The following is a 16,981-nucleotide window of genomic DNA, read 5'->3' as shown; positions in this document are numbered from 1 at the left end:
CATTATGCCACCATGAGCCACCATTATGCCACTATGCCGGTGAGCAAGACCTCACTCTTGTGGGTGGGGTAGGTTTTCCCCACACGCAGGAGGCATGCCACTGACAACAATCTGGGTTGCTTCTGGAACAGGAAGTAAGGCTTGGAGAGGTGGGCCTTAGACTCGAGGAACTGGACATTGCATGCCTTCCTTGGGCCTTGGCTCTGACCGCTGGGCACACCTAGCAAACTCAGAGCCCATGCCAGCCCACACACAGGTACATGAGGCTCTGCTCACAGAGCCAGAGAAGGCTCTTCTTTCAGGTTTGAGAAGGAATTGTAAAGGGAAGAGCAGCCTCCATTCTGCCTCATGAGGCCAGACTGGTGTTTGATGCAGTGACTTGAAGACAGAGCCCTGGGACTTCAAAAGTGATGAGGCACTGTGATGAGGAACAAAAGTGCTAGGGACCCATTTCTGAGCACAGGTGAAAGAGCCCTCAGCAGGACCCGGTGTAACTGGGGACACTGGGGCTTCTTGTCCCCAGAGGACGAGAATCTGGTCCCTCTCATTACAATGCATTACTTAATATATATGAAATTGTATTTCTGGTCATAAACTAGTGAGACCTCTTGTTTAAGGTGATATTTCTTGACTTAATATTAGTATTTTGTGGTTTAATCAAAACTTTTAGATGCTGGAACAGAAACTCAAAGTAGCTTATGCAGAAAAGGAAACTTCATGGCCCATGTACCTGAAAAGGAGTGGCTGGGAGCCTGGGGCTCAAGCCGGCCAAGGACCCAGTGCAGCCTTCTCTCTCCTGGCTTTGCTTTTCTCTGGGTTGGCTTCATTTTGAGGGAGACCCCTCCTCCTGTGACAAAGATAATACTTGCCAGTCCTAAGTTCTACTCACCTTACCATTAACATTTTCAAAGGAAGCCTTAAAAAGGGCTATGTCCCTGAAAGCTCTCACAAATATCCTGCAGAGAACTGTGATTGGCTTAGGTCACATGCCCACACCTGAACCAATCAGGTGCAAGCTAAGGGCTGTGCCAGCCAGGGCTGGGTACCAGAGGAGGTGAGACCATGTGGTCAGAGTTGTTGTTGTTGTTAGGTTGCTAAGTCATGTCCAACTCTTTGTGACCCCCAGGGACAGCAGCGCACCAGGCCTCCCTGTCCTTCACTATCTCCTGGGGTTTGCCCAAGTTCATGTTCCATTGAATTGGTGAATAGGTGGTTGCTATTCAACCATCTCATCCTCTGCCACCCTCTTCTCCTTTTGCCTTCAGTCTTTCCCAGCATCAGGGTCTTTCTCATGGCAAATTGAAAAGGGGAAAGTGCAAGCAGTGGTTGGAGAGTGCCACCCAACAGGAGAAGGGCAGCTAGCTCCTGAAAGGAAAAGATGCCAAAATGACAAAAAGTAACATGTCTTTTTCAGTGAAGAGCATATAAATAGCTGACAATTTAACCAAAAGCTTTACCAGTAGAAATGGAGATGATATACAGATATGCAGACTACCAGTGCAGAGGAACTAGGAAGAAGGAAAAATAGGAAAAGAGGGAAAAAAGAAAAGGGATGACAAAAAGCAGAAAAAAAAAATAAAAATGTCTTGATTTCAAAATAACCAAAGAGCCAAGCGTATGGTTGAAAATATACTATAGGCTAAGTCGATCCCTGTGGTTTCTGAGAGGTGTAAAAATGATTCCCAGAGCTGAAGCCCTGGGATATACAACTGAAGACAGTGTCACTCCATCTCCAAGGGAGGAAAGGTGGCTATTCAGACTGGAATTTGAGATGCCAGGAGAAGTCTTACATATGACATTCACAGATTTTTAATTTGTCCTCTATTATGTCCTGAAAATTGCATTCCTATGCAGGATATCTATATTTTAAGATACTCATAGATGTTCCAGGAATGGCAAATAGGCCAAGAGCAGCAACTTTCCCTGAAGCAAGCTACCAGCAGGATTTATATATGATCAAACTAGCACAGCGTTTTTCACCTAATACCCAGGGTGGTCACAGGCTGAAAGAAAGACTCTCCATGTTGGTGATGATCTTGAGATACAGTCTGGGTAGGTCTTACCACAAGTTTTAAATCAGGCCTCAAACTGCTACCTCACCAGTCAGTCTCTGGAACAACAGCCTGGCTGTGGAATCCTGTTACAGATAAATACCTGGAATGAAGGCAGATTTCATAGATCAGAAACCATCCAGTAGTGGGCATATCTTCATTTCTGAATCACTTAAAGATAAGGAGAGACAGACTACTAGGAGGGAATGTACAGAGAATGAAAAAGATTTTAGAATATATTACCACGGGCACCTTATTTTTCCAAAAACAACTGCGGAAATTAACGTAGCAGCACAGTAGACATGAGACTCTTTGGCTGTCATGTGACAGAAGAATGAATGCGAAAAAGCCATCATGGCAGCAGAAAGATGTATTTCATTTTCAGCATTTCCATTCATCATCTTCCCTCCACAATCCCTTGGTCCCTTGCCGACAGTCATCTTCATGTACAGCATCTGCAGTGCTAGAGTTCTCCCTGGTCAGCAACTCTTTTGGCTGACACAACCTCTAGCCATGTGAAAAAGAACAAAAAGTCTGGAAGGGGTGAGATGTGTCCACAGGGCTATGTGAGTGGTGGAAATGAAGAAAAGGAGACTACAGGTGTGTCTCAGCCAACCCCTCGGGGATCTAATCAGTTCTACGAGAAATCATCAAAACAACTATTTCATTAAACACCAGCCATCATCACTGTTAAGTCATTTTCTAGGCGCCACTCATCTTTCAACTTCAAGAGCTAGGACACTGTATCCCTTGGTTCTGAAAATACAATACTAGGAAATACCACATCTTGCAGATTCCATTTAATCAGCCCTGTCTTGAAATAGCTGTTTACCAATTTTGTATAATATAATTAAATGGCCAAACACTATATTTAAGAAACATTAAAACTATCGTGTATGTTATGGGAGTTGGGAAATTCCCAATTTAGAATGTCTAATAGTGTTGCAAAAATAAGATTCTCCATGAGGACAGCAAAGTGGAATGGGAATTAGAAAGTATGGTTCCCCTGCTATTAAGTATTACAATTCATGAAGAAGACAAGAGGCAGGAGCTCAACGAGGCTTAAAAATCTGGTTCAACACTTCCTCCCTTAGTGAATCTAATCCTGAAAAACTGAATTTGGTATTAGGTTTCAGAAGCTCCTAGCTATGAGGGTTTTTCAGGAAGAGGAAGAGGATGTGGTAGAGCAAGCTGGTCATTTCTTCCACTTTCCAGACTATCCATTCCTTCTCTGAGATCTGCCATCTCCCCACTCCCTTCACTATCAGGTAGGAAACCTTGGGGTCTTGATTTCTTCCTCCTCCCTAAAGCATATCTTTGACAGGCTCATATCTAAACATTCCCATCCAATCCATATGGCATCATCCTGGTAAGGCCCATGTCATGTGAGGCCATATCTTCTCTAGCCTATTACAAAGGGTCTCTCAACTAGTCTCCTACCCTCCAATATCATTTTACTACAGCCTTTGCTATTCATGCTATTGGGTTAGTTTCTAAAATGTATATTTCATTCCCACCAGCCCCGTCTATATACCTCAGATGCTTGTAGATGAAATTCAGGTTTCCATGCCTGTTTTTTTATTGTTTTGAAGATTCTGTACTTAAATGTGTTAGGTCACTTCAGTCGTGTCCGACTCTGTACAACCCCATGGACTATAGCCCTCCAGGCTCCTCCATCCCTGGGATTCTCCAGGCAAGAACGCTGGAGTGGATTGCCCTTCCCTTCTCCAGGGCTGTACTTAAATACTGTCAGTCAAATCAATCTACTTCTTCTTCCTTAATAGAGTAGGTAATTAACTTGGCACAGTGCTTGGCATATATAAGGGAGAACAAAAAATATTAGCTTACCCTCCTTGGAATAAAAGAAAGCTATTATTATTCCTGGGCTTCCCAAGTGGTGCTAGTCGTAAAGGATTCACCTGCCAATGCAAGTGATGCAAGATACGTGGGTTTGATCACTGGGTCAGGAAGATCCCCTGGAGCAGGAAATGGCAGCCCATTCTGGTATTCTTGGCTGGAAAACTCCATGGACAGAGGAACCTGGAGATCTAGTCGTGGGGCCACAGAGTCAGACACAATATCACACACACTCACACAAACACACACACTGATGGCCTATGTGGGATCTCTTTCCTCACCCTACCTCACACTCCTAGACCTTTGCCCATATCATTCCTCCTCTCTAATGTTCTCCCTTCTCTTTGCCACTTGTCAAAATTTGAACTTTCCTCTAGGGCTTTCCTGGTGACTCAGAGGTTAAAGCATCTGCCTGGAATGCGGGAGACCTGGGTTCAATCCCTGGGTCAGGAAGATTCCCTGGAGAAGGAAATGGCAACCCACTCCAGTATTCTTGCCTGGAGAATCCATGGAGGGAGGAGCCTGGTAAGCTACAGTCCACGGGGTGACAAAGAGTTGGACGTGACTGAGCAACTTCACTTTCACTTTCACTAGGAGATCAAGTTCTCTCTTCCATGAAGCCTTTTCTACTCAGACCACTGTGTTTATTCCCTCTCTAAACTTCTGCAACAACAGCTTGTTGAAAGCAATATTTGGTTCCCTCCCAAGTGAAAGGAAGCTGGTATATGTACCCACCATCTTCCATCTATCATTGTTCCCAGGAACATCGATGCTTTGGCATTTTGACCTGCCTCGTGCATGAGGTGAGAGGAAAGTCATCGGAAAGCACCAGGTCTTGCAACAGAACACTGCAGGAACGTTGAGTGCCCAGGGACATGAGAGAGAACATCCTTTCATGGTGTTAGGTGTAGAACAGCTTCCCCAGTGAATTTCTTGGGTTTCAGTTACACCCCTGTCTGCCCCCATGTTTCTCAGTAACCATATCCCATCAAGGTATCAATGCTAGTATTTAACTCTAGTAACTCCTTTCTCTACCTACTGCACCACAAGCAGGAGGACCCCTACATAATTCAGCAGCAGTGGATTAGTATGATGTTCTGTGAAATATCAATACAACTGATACTTTTGGATTATATTCTGCAAGTGCGTGTAGCCCTTGGGCAAGAATTTGATTGGTTATAGCTGATTTCTTTGTTCCAGGTGAATGAAATATTTTGGGTTTCTACTTCCTGATGCAGCCTGAAGGGTTTATGTATTAATAAACGATTACATACCAAATACAAGATGCTCTGGTGCTATGTTCTGGTAAAAACATTGTATGCCGCACAGTTACTGTGATTGAGGTTATTAAGTTTATGGAGGTCCTCCATGATTTGCCGTGATCTACCTGGTTTTTTCAAGGACTACATTAGTATATCAAATGTGAAGCCACTATAGGAAACACAGAACACCTGGTTTTATCGTCTGCCTGAAACATATCTACAGAATCTTTGGAATCTTAATGGAGATACTAGGAATGAAAAACAAAGCTTCCTTCAACTGGCAGGTGTTGGAGACTGGATCCACCTTGGTTCTGTCTGTGGGTTTGCTCTGGGAAAACCCCTAGAATACAGACTACACCAGAAACACAGTATCAACCCACACAGGATAATGGAGACCTACACTGAATTGTTGTGTTTCATTTACAGTAATAAATCTTTAAAAAGAGCAGTGATTCATGCAAATGGTAGACACCATTACTAGAAAAAAGTCTTTGAGATTCTCTGGCTATATGTTGCTAAATTGTTAAAAGAAGAAAAAAAGTTACCCATGTCAGAAGCAGAGAATGCTTGAAGAGATATGGGGCTGGGACCTCAAAGTATGAAGCAAAAATGGTACAAGCCTACATCCTAGTCTCACTCAGGAAGAGTATCATTTGTCACCTCTGGACCAGGCTAAAGCTTACCCTTCCTACTGATGGTGTTAGGGCTTCCCAGGCAGTGCTAGTGGTAAAGAACCTGCCTGCTGTTGCAGGAGACATAAGAGACACAGATTCGATGCCTGGATCAGGAAGATCCCCTGGAGGAAGGCATGGCAACCCACTCCAGTATTCTTGCCTGGAGAATCCCGTGGACAGAGGAGCCTGGCAGGCTCCAGTCCATGGGGTTGCAAAGAGTCAGAGATGACTGAAGCGACTTAGCATGTACACACACAATTCAGACTTTGGGGAATACACTCATGGATTCTGATATCATTTTTCTGGTGGAGATAAAAAGCCAGGGTTGCGCTTTCCCTGGGGAGATATGTTGTTTCCACTTAGTGGTCCTGGGAAGAGTTAATTCCTAAGATGAAGTAAAGACTAAAGAAAGAGTCAGGCTCTCAAGAAACTAATACTTTGAGAAGGAGATAAGCAAACAAACAAATGATCATTAAAATAAATAACTGAAAGCAAGAACAAGAGAACTGGATTATTATTATTTTCATTACAAGTTTAGCTGCCAAAACAGGTTTAGCCTGAAATCCTACAAGCCAGTTCCACAGAAGGGAAACACACAACCCATATCAAGGACCCATAAAACTAGGAAGCGACCATTTTACCCTGCAAAATAATTTCCAAGATGATGAAAACTATGGCAAGAAGAAGTGAGCTAAGGAACAAAAGAGATCAAAACAGAAGCAGTGGTTATATTTGGTTTACACTTCACAAAATCTCTGATGGAAAAAAACAACTCTAACTGTCACATATTTATATTAATGCTGCTGGAGGATTCCTGAGATGCTAAATAGCAGGTTGCTATCTGACCAGCTTTAGGGACTTGTTTGAAGGGACAGGTTTGTGACTAGTACTCCCCTAGTTGTATCCCCCTCTTACTGCTTCTTAGGGCCAATGGGGGCCTCCACAAGGTATGGATTACTGCAACCTATTCATCAGAATAGGAAGTTTTCTCTTCACACATCTTAGGGACCTTTATTTTGCAACATTATTTGATTTGCTGTATCCATTGATTTCTAAGGCAAATATACCTACTAAAGTTAGTAGGTATATGCAGATGACACCACTTAAATGTTAGAAAGCAAAGAGAAACTAAAGAGCCTCTTAATGAAGGTGAAAGAGGAGAGTGAAAAAGCTGGCTTAAAACTCAACATTCAAAAAAAGAAGATCTTGGCATCCAGTCCCATCCCTTCATGGCAAATAGATGGGGGAAAAGTGGAAACAGTGACATATTTTATTTTCTTGGGCTCCAAAATCACTGCAGATGATGACTGCAGCTATGAAATTAAAAGACGCTTGCTCCTTGGAAGAAAAGCTATGACAAACCTAAACAGCATATTAGAAAGCAGAAACATCACTTTGATTACAAAGATCAGTATAGTCAAAGCTATGGTTTTTCCAGTAGTCATGTATGGGTGTGAGAGTTGGACCATAAAGAAGGCTGAGCACTGAAGAATTGATGCTTCTGAACTGTGGCATTGGAGAAGACTCTTCAGAGTCCCTTGGAATACAAGGAGATCAAACCAGTCAGTCCTAAAGAAAATCAGTCCTGAATATTCATTGGAAGGACTGATGCTTAAGCTGAAGCTCCAATTCTTTGGCCACTTGATGCAAAGAGCCAACTCATTGGAAAAGACCCTTATACTGGGAAAGGTTGAGGACAAGAGGAGAACTGGGTGACAGAGGATGAGATGGTTGGATGGCATCACTGACTCAATGGACATGAGTTTGAGCAGACTCTGGGAGGTAGTGAAGGACAGGGAAGCCTGGCGTGCTGTAGTCCGTGGGGTCACAAAGAGTCCGCCATGACTGAGTGACTGAACAATGACAGCAACAAAACTAGTAAGAAAACCAGCAGTTCATGCAATGGTATAGTCACCCTTACCTCCAGAGCATATGCTCATAGACCCAATGGGCATTCTTATTATTCTACTACCATTGAATAGATCCTAATTATTGCCAAGTCTGTTATGATAAAAAATAAGTATGTTAGTCCCATCTTTATATAACATAAAAAGATGCTAAACATGACACCTGGAGATTTGGTACCTTCTCTTCACAATACCTTCTTTACCCCTCTGTCCGCAGTTCTGTCAGATGTCATCCTTTAGCCTGAATGCGATGGATAATGCCACCACTTTGTCTGTTCTCAGCAGCCGTGGCCATCATATAAAGAAATACATGAGTTACATTAACATGCAATGAGTGCTTACAGTGTCCTGAACTATATTAAAAATGAGGAGTGACGGCCCCAAGGAATAAGCTCCTATTTTCTTTGAAGCTCGGAATCTGTGTGAGGAATAGATTAAAACCATCAAGTACGTAGTTCACCTTCCAACTGTGAACTGGAAAGATGAATAACTTGTAAGAATACTTTACTTTGGTTCTGGGATTTATTTTTGTGTTAACCTGTACAGGTATGAATGAAATTCTGGGAATCCATAAAACTTCAGTCAAAATATTGAAACCACAAGGTGAAGCTCTAACTCTGCCAGGAAGGTGTTCAATTTCCCCTTCACAGGCCATTCCAGATTGAAGAGGCCATCTGTGTGTATTCAGGGGCCTCCAGAAAACAGAAGGCTTTGTGGGGGGATTCTGGAGACTATTTAGGGAAGTTTGAGTGTGACTAAGGAAGCCTGTAGGCATATGAAATGGTGGCATTAGTGGTAAAGAACCTGCCTGCCCGTGTAGGAGACATAAGAGACTCGGGTTCAATCCCTCAGTTGGGAATATCCTTGGATGAGGACATGGCAACCCACTCCAGTATTCTTGCCTGGAGAGTCCCATGGACAGAGGGCCCTGTTGGGCTACCATCTGTGGGGTTGCAAAGAGTTGGACACACCTGAATTGACTTAGCCCACATGCATAGGCAAACTTGAGGATCCCTAAGATAGCACCAGGGGAAGTCATTACCGCCCTGAGAACTGACCCTGGAGAAGGAAGGGGAAGTGTCACTGGAGCCTGGATGAGGTTAAAGAGTGCAAGGGGATCCACTATGGAGGAGCAATTATCATGGAGGGATGTATCCATGAAGAGAGCAGAGGGAGAAGGAAAGAAATACTTCTCTACTCCCGCCCTTTGATATTTTGCATTGCCTCACATTGGCCAAATCCAACAAGAAGCCAGAGGTCGATAAAGCCCAGATTATGGAGGCTGTAAGGTCCCAGGTGGCACTAGTGGTAAAGATCCCGCCTGCCAATGCAGGAGATGCAGGAGACACAAGTTTGGTCCCTGAGTCAGGAAGACGCCCTGGAAGAGAGCATGGCAACCCACTTCAGTCTCCTTACATGGAGTCCCATGAGTAGGGGAGCCTGGTGGACTACAGTCCGTAGGGTTGCAACACAACCTTCAGCTGGACACAACTGAAGCCGCTTAGCCCAGCACAAGGTCGGGGTAGAGGAAGGTGGAGAGTGGATGTGGGGAAGGGTCAAAAGGCGAACGACCGTCACCGTCACCATCTAGACCAGAGCCAAGGCCACATCCCAACCTCTACTGAACTGTCTTTACTTGCTCTAAGATACTATTTCCCAAAATGGGGGAGAGGAGTAGGTCTATGTATAACTTAATTTAACAAACACTGAATTAGCCCATTTAAGCAGGTTTCACTACTTCAAAAATTTTCAAAGCTGCAAGAGGCTAAGCGTCGTAATTTTTTTTTCAGTAAATAATTGTTCAACACTATGAGGAACCAGACATTGGGCTGGGTGTTGGTGATACAATGGTGAACAGGAGAGACACCTACGCCTGTAGTACTTACAGTCAGTAAGTACTACAGACAGTAAATAGGAAACAAGGAACTAATTAATTCCAAAATGTTGATGACAAAGTTCTCAGAGAAAGATCAACTGTGCGGCACGTCTCAAAGGAAAGTTATTTAGCTTTAGAAACCCATATTTCTAGAAATTTTTTATGAAAGGAGGGGCTCTTTGAGAAAGGCACTCTGAGTTTCGCTTCACTTTTAGTTACATATTTTGGGTTTGAAATTTACATAATTAAATGCCTAATGCCTAGTTTTGATGACAGCTTTTTCACCCTGCTGGCCCTAGACAGTCAATCAGAGAATAAATCAGATACATACGGAAAAAAGATAGTGGGAAGGTAACATGATAAAGGAGAAGCAATATCTTAGTTGTCAAAGCCACTTAAATCAACTTCACATTTTCCTTTCAGTGTAGACTCTGTAAGCCAAGATGGTATTGTTAGTGAAACAGCCATGGACTAGATGTATGTGAGGAAGATAAGCCTACTTACCTGGTTCTAAGGGAAAGTCCAAAATGATTTGGCCAAGTGGTACAAAAAGCAGAAAGCAACTTCCAGGAGAATTTGTTTGTAATACACATTTATCTGACTTTCTGTTAGAGAATAGGTCTTTTTTTTTTCTTGGTCATGCTGTGTGACATGCAGGATCTTAGTTCCCCAACCAGGGATTAAACCCATGCCTCTAGCAGTAGAAGCGTGACGTCTTAACCACTGGACCACCAGATAAGTCCCAAGAATAGCACTTTGTAAAAAAAAGTGTGCAGCAGTTGTGGTACATGCTGTTTGGTTCCCCACCTGGGAGTCCTTTGCTGGCAGGCTGGAGCCCACCACCCTGGCTGCTGGCAGCGTCGCCCACTAAGGGCTGCCCTTTCTCACGTCTCGCTGACCCCTTCACCAAAGGGAATAGTCATGAGGCTAGGGCTCAACTTTATAGGAACCCCATCCTGGCCAACTTTTCCCCCTTCACACACTCTCTCTAATAAATTTTTCCTAAAGAGCACTTCATAACCATGATCCTTGTCTTCATCAAGCTTCACAGATAACTGAGAATTAGAAGGGATTTAGACGATATCAGAGCAAGAAAGGCATCATTATCCTCTTACTACCTATGCTGTGCGCTGGTCTTTCTATTGTGCCTCACTGAGTTCTAGCCACATTGGATATTTTAATAGTTTTCCGTTTTGATTCATTTTCAGAAAGGATATGTGTGGGAAAGCTTATTGATTTACCTTGATTATCCACATCTATGAGAAGCTAAGTAAGGGAAATCAGTCCTGAATATTCACTGGAAGGACTGTCGCTGAAGCTGAAACTCCAGTACTTTGGCCACCTGATGTGAAGAACTGACTCACTGGGAAAGACCCTGATGATGGAAAAGAGTGAGGGCAGGAGGAGAAGGAGATGACAGAGGATGAGATGGTTGGATGGCATCACCGACTCTATGGACGTGAGTTTGAGTAAGCTCCAGGAGTTGGTGATGGACAGGGAAGCCTGGTGTGCTGCAGTTCATGGGGTCGCAAAGAGTCAGACACGACTGAGCGACTGAACTAAACTGAACTAGTCACTAATATGCTATAATAGACCATTGATCCACATTATAGGCATAAATATCTATGAAAAATATTTTAAATGTGACCATGGCCAGCACTCTAGTGAGCTCTTCATAATAATAGCAAAGGTTACAATCCTTAAAGAATGTTTGCCACGTGATGTAAAATATTGTTAGAATAGTATTTGCACTGTGCATTATGGTTTTTAAATACACTATCATAAATATTTCATTTGTCTCCACAGTAACCCTGTGACCTGAGTAAAATTTTGGAATCTCAGTTTCACAGATGAAGGAACTGAAGCTGAGGGATATGAAGGGACTTGCTTAGTGTCTAATAGTTATGAAGTTACTTGGTGCAGTTTGACGGAGTTTTATTTTTAGCAGATTTGGAGCCTTTCAACTTTATTGCCTATTTTATGCACTTTATCATGCTCTGTCATTTCTTAAATTATTGGACTTTACAACATCCGCTTATGGTTTAGTCATCATAAAACTCTGTAGTACTATTTGTACTCTAGAATTTCTACAAGGCAGCAAAATAGGCTGCATAATTAAATACTTACCTAATTTTTATGAACTTGATGTGTTAAGATTTTTATTTCTCTCCACTTATGAATTTGACTTGTGGTTCTGTAAAATTAATGTCCATTGATTTCTCAGAGAGCTATGCGTTTGCTACACAGAGGGTTTGGTTTTTAGAAAAACCAACAGTACATCATTATTGATTATGTATTGCTTTTCTTTAAGAGCAATTGAGAATGTGAATACTCTTCTAAATGGACAGTCAGACATGCACTTTATTTAATTCATTTTCCCAACTCAGCCTGTCTCCTAGCCAACTACAGTATAGTTTACTTTAGAAATATCAATATACTTTTTCAACCAAAAAAAAAAAAGATAGTCAAACAAGAAAATATTGCTCCAAGAGTTAGCTTTTATACTTGGAGCAAATATATGGTTTTAGCTTAGTGGTAGGGAATAGAAATCATCTCTTTTTCTGTGGCTTAAAAGAATATACTCTCCATTTGCCTTATCTCCTTGAGTTTGTGCAATTAAAAGTGACAATGGGAATATTGATGAGGCAGAGAGGGAACACAGAACTGTTGAGGGGTTCAAGCATATCTTGGAAATTACCATTCCAAATGCCTCATGCACTTATTTCTAACTCTGGGAGTGCATGACAGAGCCAAGCAGGTTTCATGTAATTGCCATACTTTAAGAGTTCCAGAGGGAAATTACTGATCACAATTATTTACTTAAACACAAATGGAAAACTCAAGTAACCTCAGGGTCACACCGAAACAGCTCTGGACTTGGGTTACAACTTCAGAATTAATGGGGAAGAGTAAGCAGTCAGGCCATCGGGGTGCACTTAGCAGTCTCACCATAATTAAAGACCGACTTGCAGCCAAATGACATTACCCGCCGCTCTGGGAAGGGAGAGGGTTTGTCCATTCCAGCAGATCTCTAAGCATCAGGTGCTTGGCACACAGTTCTAAGCCTTTAAGAAAGCACACTTCCTTCAGTGTTGTTGATATACTGATTGTCATGGACTGTCATTTTAATTGCTTCTTAATCCTCAACAGTCATGTTATCAAAGGATGTATATACCATGCCAGGCCTGGCATGGAGCTTCAAGCACCACACACAGAAGGTGTCCGTGTACAATTAGCTCTAATGAGCGTAGAGAGCTGAACTCTGCAAGTTGCAAACAAACATAACCTGCAAGCTGATCAAGTCACTCAGATCTGGAGATCTGTTAGATTCGCAGAAGGTACAATGCCCTTTGCAAGGTTATTATAATAATAAGACGAACAAGGATTAGGGATGGAACAAGAAATACATGTGAGACCCTAGTTGAAAAAACTTTACTGCTGCCAGTTGAACACATTCAAGCAATGATTTAAGCTTGTGGATGGACTGAGATCATTGTCATTGTCTGGCTATTTCATTAAAGCTGATATGGGTCACTGTGAGGGCCAAGTTTTTCCCCAGAGATGGGTCTTCCACAAGAAAATAGACAGCTCTGTTCTGTGGCCTCCATAAAACTCTACTTTGGCTACCAGGCCTTGAAGATGGAGATGCAAGGACTTACTTCCATGAAACATGTAAAAAATAAGTAAAGCAGAGAACTGAGGTGACATAGCAATAATAGAGAAAAATTTTTTGTAATATTTCCTTTTAAGATATCTGATGAGTTAGCTGGCAGAAATGAGGGTGTTTTTATTTGTTGGGTTTGGTGTTTTTTTTTTCCCCCTTTTGCAGGGGGAGGGGAGAGATTAGTTTTATGTGCATAATTGTTTCTGGTTCCACCTGCCAGGTCTTGATAGCAACAGACCAGACATCCAGGCTCCTTCTCAGGGTCCAGAGGGATCTCATTAGAAGCCGAAGTTGACATAGTTAGCAGCAGCTAGTTTGACCATGACCAAAGCCACACATTTCCTCATCTAATCTGGCTTGTTGCTCTTCAGTCGCTCAGTTGTGTCCGACTCTTTGCAACCCTATGGACTGCAGCACACCACGCTTCCCTGTCCTTCACCATCTCCCAGAGCTTGCTCAAAATCATGTCTATTAAGTCAGTGATACCATCCAACCATCTCATCCTCTGTCATCCCCTGTCCTCCTGCCTCAGTCTTTCCCAGCATCAGGGTCTTTTCCTTAGGAAAAGGCTTAGGAGGAGAATAGCAGCCCTAAAAATGAAAGATTTCATTTTCACTGCAGTTTCCCATAGGACATTAGAAAGGCATAACTCTTCTGAGAAGGTGGGCAATGGGGGAAACCAAGGCAGAGTTCAAGAATTACTTGCCTCAAATCAGAGCACCGAGTGCCAACTGCCCTAGATGCAGTGGCACATGTCACCAGAGGCATCTGGGATTAGTCAGTCACCCACAAAGAGGCCCGCTGTTCAGTTTGACCTGATTCTCAGACAACACCTGAAAAGAATGTTTGCAAGTCTCTGTGATCTACCAATGCCTTCCTTTGTCATGGACTTCTACTTCACACTTTTTAAAAACTTCTAAAATTTATTTACTTTTGGTTGCACTGGGTCTTTGTTGCTCCACGTGGGCTTTCTCTAGTTGTGGTGAGCAGGGGGTGCTCTTAGTTGTGGTGCACGGGCTTCTCATTGCAGTGGTTTCCCTTGTGGTAGAGCATGGGCTTTGGGGTACACAGGCTTCAGTAGCTGTGACGCACGGGCTTAGTTGCTCCAAGGCATGTGGGATCTTCCCGGAGCAGGGATTGAACGCATGCCCCCTGCATTGCAGGCAGATTCTTAACCGCCGGACCACCAGTGAAGTCCTACTTCACCTTTTATACACTATCAGATTGACTACAGATACTTAGAGAATTAGGAATATCTGGAAGACTTGAATTTGTAAAATCCTCATTCCCTAACATTAACGTTAAATCTATTTCCTGATATGTGAGTGAAGTCACTCAGTCGTGTCCGACTCTTCGTGACCCCATGGACTGTAGCCTATCAGGCTCCTCTGTCCGTGGGATTTTCCAGGCAAGAGTACTGTAGTGGGTTGCCATTTCCTGGTATAAGTCAGGACAAATTAACTCAATCATTTGACTGTAATAAAAAAGACTAGGATTTAAGGCTTTTTTTCTGATGCAACAAAATGTTTTATATTCTTGCTTTCCAATTATCAGGCATTGTCTTAATTTCTTAAAAACTGGAAATATTTAAAGTCTAACTAGATTATTAAACATGCTATTTGCTGCTGAAGAGAAAGGCTACTTTAAGGCACTACCTTGTTGGTTAAGTCCCGTGTGCAGGAGACAGCACATGACAAACATTTGAGCTATGTTGCCTTAGGCTCAGGGTCTGCAACCGCCTCTGTAGGCAGCAGGATCAGCAGACTCTGATTCTTTCCGAGATTTTCTGTGGCTCTTGAAATCAAAGCTTCACCATGTATACAAATTAAGGTATATGCAGAGAAGCATTTAAAGAAAAGAAGTTGAGGCTCTACCTTACTATTATTCCACCATTCTTGTTCTAAAGAAACCCATCATATCCTTTTATAGTTTAAAGAAAGGGGGGAAATTACTCATTTCAGAAAAGTAAGTCATCAGTATTTGTCTTCATGTGTTCATGTGCTCAACAACTGATAGTTTTTTTTTCTTTAATGAACATCCTTTTTGTTTTCTGAAATGAATTCGCCTATTCTAAATGTAATGCTTTGTTTTCAGTTATTCCAAGAACTGAGAGCATTAATTATCCCAGCAGCAAGTCAAACTAAAACACTGGTTACAGACATTTAAACTTTGACCCTAAGTAGTAGTTGCCCTTCAAGATGATTCATTTCAGTTTTTCCCTCTAGAGGACTAATCTTTCAACCCTTCCCAGACAACCTATAATTCTGCTCCTTTGCCCTCTCTAAAATCACCCAAGTGCTGTCTGCCTTCCAGGGAGATTTACTGCCCTAATGGCAGAAGCGGTGAAGGTCAGCTGAAAACTTCGGGTCTATCTGCCCGGGGACAGGGGATTCCTACATAATTTCAGCAGTCCCCGAAAATAATGATTGGTTTCATTAACCCGATGACAAGCCAAACTACTACCCCATTATAACAAGGAGTTTTTTTTTTCTTCACTGGGAAGAATTCATTCACTGAATCTTTGAGTATAATGATAACTAACTGCGGGGCAGAGTAAACACATCTGGCTCTGTAGCACCATAAATAAGCCATTAAAACAACTGCAGGAGTTTGTGGGGTTGTTGTCTTTTGCCCTTTAAGTGCATGTAGAGTTTGGTTCTCATTCCACATTGCTCACTTGCTTTCCTCAGGGGCATGCCACACAGGCGCCTCTGTTTTATCATTCATCATGAAGCCTCTTCAGACCTGGCATCCTAACTTATCTTAAAAGATTTATGAGATGATATCAGCTAAGTTCCTTGGAGGGTTTGCCCTCAAACTCGGTTAATATCCATAAACTTAGTGAGAGCTAGAAATTGACTCTGATTGCTAAAGTCAATTCTCCATTACCTGAGAGGGGCTTACCCCTGGCCCCTCACTACTTCTTGCCTGTGGCTCAGCCCACCCAACATCAGAAGGAGGCTTGTTGGGGGTTGAGATGAGAGTATGAAGGTCCTGGAGGTTGGTGAGTGTGCCTTTGGCTCAGTGTGTTTCCGCTGGTTGCTAAGGGAGATATTGACAGCCATTCATTCAATATGCACTAAGTTAATTTATGATTAACTTCTTAGTTATTTTCTAGGTCTTTCCCCCCATTAATTACACATTTAAATTTTAAATAATAAAACTTATCACAGATAGGACACTGTATTGGTGGACAAATCCACAGATATTTGTCTATGTAATGGTCCTCTGAATCAATTTTCAATCTCAAGTGGGCAAAAAGTAGAAAGAAAAACATGCCAATAGCATGGGGCAAGGCTCTGGAATATCAAAGAATTGAGTTCCTAAGAGTTGGCTTAATTTTGTAGTTGGTGTTGTAATAAGCATTGTTCAAATAATAGAGAAGTGGAATTTCTTTGAATCTATATGATCCCCTTTCAGGTTTCAATTTCTGGAGTTAGGATAAAAGCACCGAAGGGGCACTCCAAACCCATTACTGATGCATACTGAAGAGACATGATGTTCTCTTTCAAGGAGCACATAATTGGAAAGTTTTCCATAAAACTGTCTTCAGAAATCATTCTCTTCCATTTCTTGGCCCTCATTTACCTTCTCAAAGGCTGATACTGGCTCTCTCCCTTGACCTATATGAAGTCAGAGATTCTCATCTCAGTCTAAAACGTCTTCAAAGAATTGTTCCCTCTTAAATCT

Source organism: Muntiacus reevesi, chromosome 3 (assembly GCF_963930625.1).
Source record: "Muntiacus reevesi chromosome 3, mMunRee1.1, whole genome shotgun sequence".
Lineage (NCBI taxonomy): Eukaryota > Metazoa > Chordata > Mammalia > Artiodactyla > Cervidae > Muntiacus > Muntiacus reevesi.
Note: the sequence above shows the minus strand (reverse complement) of the source record.